This window comes from Corvus moneduloides, chromosome 12 (genome assembly GCF_009650955.1).
Source record: "Corvus moneduloides isolate bCorMon1 chromosome 12, bCorMon1.pri, whole genome shotgun sequence".
In the NCBI taxonomy this organism is placed as follows: Eukaryota; Metazoa; Chordata; class Aves; order Passeriformes; family Corvidae; genus Corvus; species Corvus moneduloides.
Genome location: NC_045487.1, coordinates 15,782,463 through 15,792,512, shown reverse-complemented (window position 1 = coordinate 15,792,512; position 10,050 = coordinate 15,782,463). Strand labels below are relative to the sequence as shown.

At 37.7% G+C, this 10,050-nt stretch overlaps 1 long non-coding RNA gene across 4 annotated transcripts in view; it reads left to right on the top strand.

Annotated features, from left to right (window-relative positions):
* LOC116450082 overlaps positions 1-10,050 on the top strand; it is a 132,906-nt gene that overhangs the window by 102,976 nt on the left and 19,880 nt on the right. For all 4 annotated transcript variants that reach the window (XR_004242670.1, XR_004242671.1, XR_004242669.1 and 1 more), the window contains exon 8: positions 9,896-9,952. This is a non-coding gene — a long non-coding RNA (uncharacterized LOC116450082). The remainder of the gene's footprint in view (positions 1-9,895; positions 9,953-10,050) is intronic.

The window sequence follows — 10,050 nt, the reverse complement described above, 5'->3', positions numbered from 1 at the left end:
GGATGCTGCGCTCACATTCTTTTTCGACTGCATAGGGATTGTGTCTAAAAGACTTTATTTTTTTCTTTTTTGCATATTTGCCATTATAGAAAAATTAAAATGTCATTCTTGTGTTTATGAAACACAGGATGCTCCTGGAATCTTTAAACAGCAAGGCATTTAAGAAGGATTTAGGGCCTTGGATTATAAAGCCTGGGCACTGGCTGTAAACATCATGGATGTTGCTTATTATTTTTCTAGCTCATATTTTAGAAAAAGTATCTATTTATATTTTATCAGTATTTATACAGGAGTGTCTGCAATTCTAGGCTGAGACTCTGTTGATTTATAACGAGCTCCAAAACTGACCCAATAAAGGAAGTAAACTCATCCAGAAGAACTGAGCTTGTTTATTGCACCTGCACATTTTCATTAATTAGGCTTTGCCTTTTGTGTAGACATGTATAAGGTAAAGGAAAGAGACTGAGTTCGAATGTGATTTTCTAGAAAGCAAACTACACATTTTTTTATAATTATTTGGTGCTGCCTCTTCTACGGTGCCTTTAAAAACTTCTGGAACGCATTCATTTTCCTTATCATTGAAGTTGTACAAGAACTCTTAAATACACTAGAATCTAAGCCTAATCTGAGCCAGGTTGTTACAGTCACCATAATGTCTGATATATTTTATTTTCATTTTTCCCAGATTTCAAATATTTTTAAAAAGCTTACGTCAGCAGCTAACAAAAATGATGCAGCCACTTTTTTATTTTAGGAACCTCATCCAAGCATATGATGTCTGGTAGAGCAACTGTTTTTGCATTGCCTATTTCTGTGCTTTCTAGTGACAGAGGAATGTTTTGCAAAATGAGGTGCAATAAATAAATAAAATATCAGCAAGCACACAAAGCCCATTATTTGTTAATGACTTCTGCATTTGTGGCTCTCTGGAACTGGTTTGAAAATTGACTCTATTACAATATGTTTAAAACTTGGCATCGTGCACTTGTGAACCTGGAGATTTCCTAACAATAAAATCAAAGCATTTGGATGAGCCAAAATGTATTATTTCTTCAATACAATCACAGCTAAAGCATTATTTCCCCCCAGTATTATTCCCAAAATGGCTAAAGTGTTTAGAAAAATCCTCTTTTTATTTCTTTTCCTATAAAGTGTCCATTCTTGTTTTGTCCAGCCCCTATTAAGTTAACCTGAAAAAGGTTGAGTCCCTTTGTTTCAATGATTTGTGATGTGATGTTGCTGCTCATATTTCACTTGGTGTTGCTTAAATTGCCAATCATGGATCTCGCATCCTATCTGCTGTCAGCTCGGTTTGGATTATCACCTCGGATGCGGGGTTCCCTGTTTTCACTCCGTGGTGAGCACTTCCACGTTTGGTTTTATATAATCTCATTTTTCTAATGAGAATGCAAATGAAAGAAAAGCTGTGTGAAATGGCTATAGATGAGTTGCTTGTCAAAAATGTTTTACTTTAGGGGAAAAAAGAAAGGGTGCCAATAGCTTGCTCAACAGGGTAATGCAGTGCATGTTCTAGATGGACTCCTCTTTAGAGTTGTGGCACATGGCCAAATACGAAGGCAGCACATCTTCATTGTTGCTGGTTTTCATTTCTAGTGCTTAAACAACTCATGCAGGTTTTGACAGTTTGGTTTTTTTTTAATATATTAACATAAACCACTTTATTGCAGTAGCACGTTTTCAATAGAAAATATAAATGTTGGCTTATGAAAAGAATTTTATTTTTTTTAAAGACCATACACATTTTTTTTGTTCTTAGGAAAACATAGAAATAATGTTGCATTTGGGAAACTTTAAAAGTTACTTTATTATAAAATATGAATCAAAATACCATAAAAACACAATAAAAAGAGTAATTTTCTCTGAGAGACCGTTTTGGAAGTCAGCTGCGTGCCTGCAGTAATATGTAGTGTTGGTATGTGCAGGAAGATATGGCTGGAAGATGAGATTACCCCTACCGAAGACTACTAGAGATCTGTACAAAATTAACCTATAATTAGATTTAAATATGATATGTATTCACTTTGCTTACTTTGGCTTTTATTGATTTATTTATAATGGGTTAAAAGTATGGGGTGATATCTCAAATCACCTTAGGCAGGGCTTTATGACTGCCTCAGGTCTCCCTGTTAACAATCTTACAGCTATTTATCTCCATTGGAAATGGACAGTCTCATGGGTCAGCAAATCCGACCGGGCACTGATCTCTCGGGGTGGGTTTCACTTACTCTTCATCTGGAGCTAACTTTTGCATGTGGCCTAAGTGATTTGAGTATCTCTGTACGTAAGAGACTTGTCAGATATGTAACTAGTCAATCAGGAAATTAGTTGTGTGTGAACTTACAAAAAAAATGCAATTTTTATATTAATGCAAGTATTGTGTTCACTGCAACACCCTTCAGAAAAGCAGGAAAAGGCACTTGGCGCTGTGGTGCTAATGGTTACAGGACAGATTTGCAGCATAGTTCATCCCCTGCAGTTGGAACTAGATTTTAAGCAAGCAGAGATTCTACCTGGGCTCAGATACTGTTTGTCAAAACATATCCAGATTCCCAGAGGACTTCAGCGTTTTGGGTGCTGAGCTTGTGTAGCAATTCAGCTGTAAATGTCACAGTAGGAACAGATGGATATCAAGCACTTTAGTAAATCTCACTTAGACTTTGGCGAACAGAAGAATTTGACATTTTTACCCTAATTATAGGTACTAAACACTGGACCATTTGACCAGAGAGCTTTTGAAAACCTTGTCTTAAAATATTTCCTGTTCAGGAGTGATTAGCCAATACAGATTTCAATTTAAATTTTAATTAAAGCTTATTTGTTATGTACAGTAGTAGCTTGCAACACTTTTTTTTTAAAGAAAAGATGTTATCTTTATAGAATTGACTTATTTGGAAACTTAACATAAGCTTCCAAGCCCACAGAAAATATGGTGATGTGTTTCTGTTTAAAATATGTTTTAAAAAGTAATTCACTGTAAAATGTTTTTGCAGTACTACTTTACAAATAATTTTGGATGTCTTAGACAGGAACCTCTTCATCCCTGACTAAAATCTAGTTATACAAAAAATTTACAGGAATACAGTTTTACTACTCAATTTTTTAGCCATGCAGTTCCCACATGACCTGATTATCACTCTGAAAACATCTGGGTTGACTAGCGATAGGAAAGAGTATATCAGTGCTGATGTACGAAATAGCCCTGGCCCTGCATATAAATGGACACAGGGTGTCTGCTGACATCAACAGATGTTGTAGGTAGGGGAGGTACTTGAAATATTACAATTTTATCTGTGAATGACTGTTGGGTTAGTTTCACTGATCATAATACCTCAAAAATTTAGTTTTTAAGAAGTGCCCTTCCAGTCAGTCTTGAATTTATTGAGCTAACGAGTGGGTTTCTTTCAATGCAGCACTGTTCTGTGCACTCTTTGTCAATTGCATGGCTCTAATTAAATCCATGCAAGGGCTGTACTTTATGCTGTTATTAAACAGCAGAGTGTTAAAATTGATTTAGCAGGCATTAGAAGCAGTTACCTGGAGAGGTGGTGTGGCCAGGAATTACCTGCTTCTGCAGAAACACAAGACGAATCCAGTCTTCTCCCTCCCAGTTCTGGACCAATTAAAAAATAATGCTTCAGGTGTCTCAGGTGCAGAATGAGACTTCCAAGAAATGACCTGATGATTGACGAAGAGAAAATCAAATTAGGTAAAAAATCCCAAAATGCATTTGTTGGTCGGTTGTTTTGGTTTGTTGTTGTTTTGGTGATTAGAGGGAAATAGCATGAGAAGCTGGGAGGGTCTCTTGTAGTTAGTTAAGGCTGAACTCAAACCTTTCACCATTCTGGCAGATGCTTTGAATACATCTCATGGTGCATTAACATACCCTGCTCACTGTTCAGAGTGCTGGTCTGCTGGTCTCTCGCTATGGAGGGGATTAAATAGGATGAGTAGGGTAGAGAGACAGCAGTGACAAAGAGAATCACAGAAGCAAAAATAGATTTGAATGACTTTAGAGGCACAGGTATGGCTTTCGTGTGAAAGCTTGAGGACCTCTTAGTTGGTACATGAGGTACGTAACCCTCAGGAGAGATTTCTAGGGGTGAAATGTGACTGCTGTGCTTGTAGGACACAAAAAGGAAGGAAGGTTCCCATCAGGAATACAGTCTCCAGGGGTGCCCATAGTTAAGCAGAAGGTAGAAATGAGTGCTGATGGAAATCTGCCTTTACTGTAACAAGTGGAAATGCTGAAATGTCTTAGCTCGAGCTTTAGGAGGTTCAGCTCAGGGCTTTAGCCAAAGCTCATTCGAGTTGTTGAAAAGATTGTCCATTGACACTGAAGGTCTGTCAGGAAAACAGTCCCTCCTTTTCTCTTCCCTACTTTCCCCTTACCAAAAGTCATCCAAAAGCCTCTTTTAGAAGTGTTTTGTTCCTTACTTTTTATTTTTCTTATCCAGAGATGTGAGATATATCCTTATGGCTGACTTGGAGATCTCTGTTTTGTGCTACGCATTGATGAACAAAGTATATGTGAATCCACCAGACTAAAATTATGAGGAGGAAAATACAAAGAAATAAGTCTGGTTTATTTCTAGTTCAATAGTTCACATGTGAGGGTCTAAGCTCCCAAGGGAAAATAAAAGTTTCATTTTTACCTAAAGAGAAAAGGGAGATATTCTCCTGAAGTTGAAGTGGTCACAGCTGAGTGTTGGAGAAAAACAAAAAACTTTTTAAGACTTGATAATATGTGAATCAGCAACACTGGGAGAAGTGTCTGCAAGATTATTTGAGTTTCAAGGACATAAACATACTTCATTGCTCTGATTTAGTCACCCTTGGTCATTCAGGATGTAAGTGGGAACTGATCTCATTTAGGAAATCATTGAGAGGAGATGAGTCTGAGGACTTGATTCTATCTTATCTTGACACACCACAGTTAATAAAGGAAGGCAATTATTATGTTTTCTGGGATGTACCCTCATCTGAGGCATTGTTAATAAACATTAAAGGGCTAGTTCTTCAAAGGTGTTTAAGCACCTAGCTCCCACTGATTTCAATAAAATGAGGCATCTAAGTGCCTTTAAAAATCTGACCTTAAGTGTCACCAGGAAAAAGTGAAGCAAAAGATAAGCAGGTTCTAAAAGAATAACAAGGGACTGCTGGCATATGACTCTGGCGTGCTCCTGGTTATTACATTTTTATATGTATGTGGTGTCTGCACATTATAAACCAAAGATAGAAACAAACCATCCCTGCCTATACTGCACAAAGCATCAAATTACTCTCACTTCTCCAGTTGTGTCTCAGACATATTTTACAAAACATGCTGTATGGATTGAGATAAAAAGCAAGAAAGCAACAAGCCCAACAATATCCCCTCTGCTCCCTTCAGCCTCTGTGACACAGCCCCCCTCCCAGGGCCAGGCTTGCTGCTCCTCTTCCCTTCCTTTACCGAGTGCACTTGGTGAGCTGGAGGGGTTTGTTCACCCGACTCTGGGTGACAAGTAAACTGTTGGTCACAGCCCTAATTACAGATGCTTTTTTTTTTTTTTTACTCAAACATATTCTTTCAGTTAGAGGAAAATACCTTGCTCTCAAGATTAGCCTTATTGAGAAGGTACAGTAGAGGTATGACATAGTCCCAATATGATAAATAGATAGGCAGCAGTGGCAAGCAAATGTTAACATTTTTTTTTTCTTTTTGAGGAAAAATCCTGAACTAGAACATATTGTGTTGGTTTGTCACTATCTTTTCAGGTTTGTTGCATTTTAATACAAAATAGAAAGTGAGAGGGAAGGAGGTTGCGTTGCTGTTTGTTTCTTTCATGTTAAGCCAACTATACTGCTTACCTACTCTTGATAAATATTGCTCAGCTACTTCTCTTCGGGATTAAGTAAATGAAAACAAACCCTCCACAGATAACAATAATTCCCACAGAAGAGATTTTCAAATGTAAAGGTTAAATTGAAATTTAAAATGATTTTCCTAGATTTCCAACCTAGATTCCCTGTCTTACTCTCAGTGCATTTGTCCTTTTAAAGGAACCAATATGTTTGTATAACTGATGTGAAACAAGCTTGACTCCAAAAAGATTTAACTTAATATCTGGCTAAGCATTCAGAGGGTAGTCCATCTGTAGAATGTACATTAAGGACCCTGGCTGGAGTGCAGCGAGTCATGTATGATATCAGGCACACAAATGTGACGTGATGCCCATATACTCTTGAGCATAATTCGAAGTGCCATGAAGCTCTATGGGTAGAGAAGCTATAAACACAGTTGTCACAAAAGAGAAAGTCTACAGGGTTATATTCAGGCTGAAGAATGAAGACACATTAGAACCAGCCTTCACATCTTAATGAAATTGTTAATTAGGATATTATGGAATTCATAGCTGAAGATAATATATGTCCAGCAACCTTGCAGCATGCTTTAATTAACCATTTCTTCTCCAAAATTGACGGAAGACTCAAACGTGGTGCAGAAATCCCTTCATAAATATACAAACACAATCAAAATGATGTTACTTTTTTTTCCAGTGGATGTTTTTAATCTTTTTTTTCTTTTTAAACAGACCAGCACAGAACATGTGATTATAGGAATAAGTACACATTTAATCTACATAATCATTAGTCTTTCTTTATGTAAAAATGATTAGTAAATAGGGTTTTAAAGCAACTATTTAGATTAGGCATTGGCATCATAGATTAACTTATTTCTAAAACACTTGATTTTATCACTCTGCCTAATGACTTGTCTCATGATTTATTGGCTAATATGATGAATCATGTTAGATTTATTGTTTATCCTATAAATAGTGCAACAAATCATTAAACAGTGATAAAACCCAGCAGTTTCACAAGAAAGTCTACCTATGTTTTCTTCGTGTACAATGTGCTTGTGCTGTACAATAATTTGATGGTTCTGTTTTTGGTTTTATGACATCAGGTGAATAGGCATCTCTGTTTAAATTAAATGGTTTTACAAAATAATAGTGAAGTCATAATCTTATACTCTTGCTATATTTATTTTATACAGAAAAATAAACCCTAATGTCTGATGTATAGTAAATCTGTGAATTTATTCCCAAGAATAAATGTAATATTCTCTCTTGGAAACATCTTAAATATAATGGCAGTGTTTCATATTTTAGCATGCCAGCAGTGTTTTTCTTGCTATGGTTTCATGTTGCAGTTGACAAAAATGTTGCTTCTATCCTGGTGATGTTAGAGATCTGAGCCCACCTCATTTCACTGAGCTGAAAGGCTGGTGTGGGATATTGGTGACTTGAGTATATGAAATTTGGCATTCAGATAATGGGAGTGGTCAGTTTATTTCTTAAGACATAATGGTTTCTCTTGTTGCAGACAGAGCTAAGTCTGCCTGTATACATTAGGGATGAAAGGACAGAAAATAGAAGCAATATTCTTTAAAACTCCCTGAGGTCATCAGTGGGTTAGAATAGACATGCTCATGATGATATTATATGCTGCAGGAGTAGATTTGCAGTACTTTAAATTGAATTATTTGGACTGTAGTGGTCAACCTTTATTGCTAACTAGGCTATTTACCTTCTTTTGATCTCAAGGTATTGCCACACCCTGTCTCCCCTCACCTGTCGCAGAAGAGCTTGTGCCTTCATCAAATCATTTGTTTCATACACAGCCCCCCCTGACATGCCTGTAAAGTGAGGTGTGCCAAGGACAGCTCACCAGCACTTTCAAAATCCAGGATATATGGGAAACACCAGTCTTTTGTTCATCCTTGGATTCAGAGTCCTGAGCTGGTGGAACTGTGCCGTCCCCACCCAAGAGCAGCAGATTTGCACGGCATACGTGGCATGTGTGACATTTGTGCACAGCCCATCAGTTCTGCACGAGCCCAGGGCTCGTGACATGGGAAGTGCAGAGGAAAACAGCACCTGAGAGCAAGGGCTGCTGCTGGTTGTCCCGGATATTCTGAGTGCCCTGGATGAAAAGGGTCAATGGGAATGAGACATGGCCCAAATGCCATATCCTACCTGGACAGCTGCATGGTGCCTGAGGCTGTAATCGGGCACCTGTCTTACGCAGCTCTTTTTTTTTTTTTTTTTTTTTTTTTTTTTTTGTACGTTGGTTTGTGTGAGAGGGAACAAAATAGGATGAGCAAGAAGATTAAACAAAGGATCAAAGAATAAACCTATGGCAAGTTTTTAACAAGTTCAGCTCTCCCCTGGCCACCATTAGGTCAGCAGTATTCGTCACTTGATTTGCTTTGGCACTATGGTAAATTATGGGGGGTTAGGGCATTGATTGTTTGTACTTTGCCGTGGGTGCTGTGCGGCCTAGGCACTTGGATTCATCTTCTATGCCAAGTGCTTGTTCGGCTGCTTATTCCATCCTCTAGAGGAGCCTGAACACAAATTGGCAGAATCTGTGCAGCAAGGCTCTGAAAATCATCTCCAGTGATCCAGAAAGCCTCATAGCAAGCAGAAGAAGTCCTGCTCCTTGTCACTGCGATTATGGAGATGCAGGAAGCAGGTATCCATGTGTGGCATGGCCTAATGAAGAAAGTGTGCCTTGTTTGTTAACCAACTGAGCATGTCCCTTCGCTGCCCTGATAATGATTCCTCCTCTCAGGTTCTCACAGGGAAACTGCCACAGTGCTTAAGATGCACCATGAAGAATAACACGTTTTTTCTGTGTCTTGGACATCTATTTTATCTGTAGAAGAACACTGAGCACAGCTCAGCATCTTCCCAGTCCTGGGCAACTGCACAGTTTTAAAAATTTGTGAAAAATATCACAAGCCCTTTCTGTAGTACTCTAACCTAGCTGTATTTAGTCTCTTTGTATCTTATTGGTAATGTACTTTATAGACAGAAAAAGAAGGAACAACAAATATGAGTCTTTGAAGGCTGGTAAGAAATAAAACTTCCATGGCTACTTTTAAGGGAAAACTGACAATGTTTTTGGGTCAAAGTGTGAAAAAAATGAAGTTAATTGAAAGGTAGGCAGTAAATGAGATGTCTGTTTAGGATTGATATTTTGGTGTGCTCAGTAATTAAATCCAGGAAGATGGTCTTAATGACAGAAGCCAGCAAAGAAAATGTTCTTTGTGCATTTTTTACTCCATGTGTGTATGGGCAGCACAAATTTGTCCTTTGATACAACACTCTTCCTTGGAAGAGTACACCCGATGGTGCAGCAGCAGTGAAAGTAAAGCTGCAGATCTTTAGAGCCTCCAGTGTAATCCCAGGCAGTTCTACCACTGATTTTACTACAGACAAGCCTTTTAGTCCTCAAAGTGTTTCTAGAGATATATTCTTGTTTATCTTAGAGGAATCTCTTGGGAAAGTTTCCTGGAATTTCTCTAGATCTGGAGGTAGAGGAGGAAAATGGAACGGAAATGCTGGATTAAAAGAAAGGGGCCTTAAAGGAATAAAAGTTATTATTTAACACAGGAGGAGGAACTGGTTTATTATATTGGACCAAACAGCTAGAAAGACATTACTTTATAAATGCTGACACAGGCTTATCTCAAAGCAGGGTAAAGGTTATTGCATTAAAGGTTTCAAATCTGGGAAATTCATGTTCCTAGAGAGGGTGCATAAATCTGAGACATTTTTAATCTCACTATGTAAATAAATCTCATCAGAAAAATAAAATTGTATTGCTTTGATTCACTTGCCATAAACCCTTTTAATTTGATTTTGATTGATAGCTAAAACCCCTTGCATTAAACTTTTTGAAAAAGTTTCAAGCTTAACAATTACTCACTCCCCCCGAGTAATGCAAAGTTTTCAAACTTGTGAGGATGTGTTTGTTACTCCTGTATAAAATATAACTGGCAAATATTTTTGATATCATAATTGCATTTTGGTTTTATCTTTCACAGCATTTGTTCATCTTTCATGCCAGACTTTCAAACTCTGCAATGTGACTGACTGATGCGGTAAGTGCAGTTAATTTTAATTCTGATTTTAAGACTGGATTTGTCAATCAATATTGTTCACTGGAGTAATTCAGTATGCATCTCTAATTTCTTAGCCC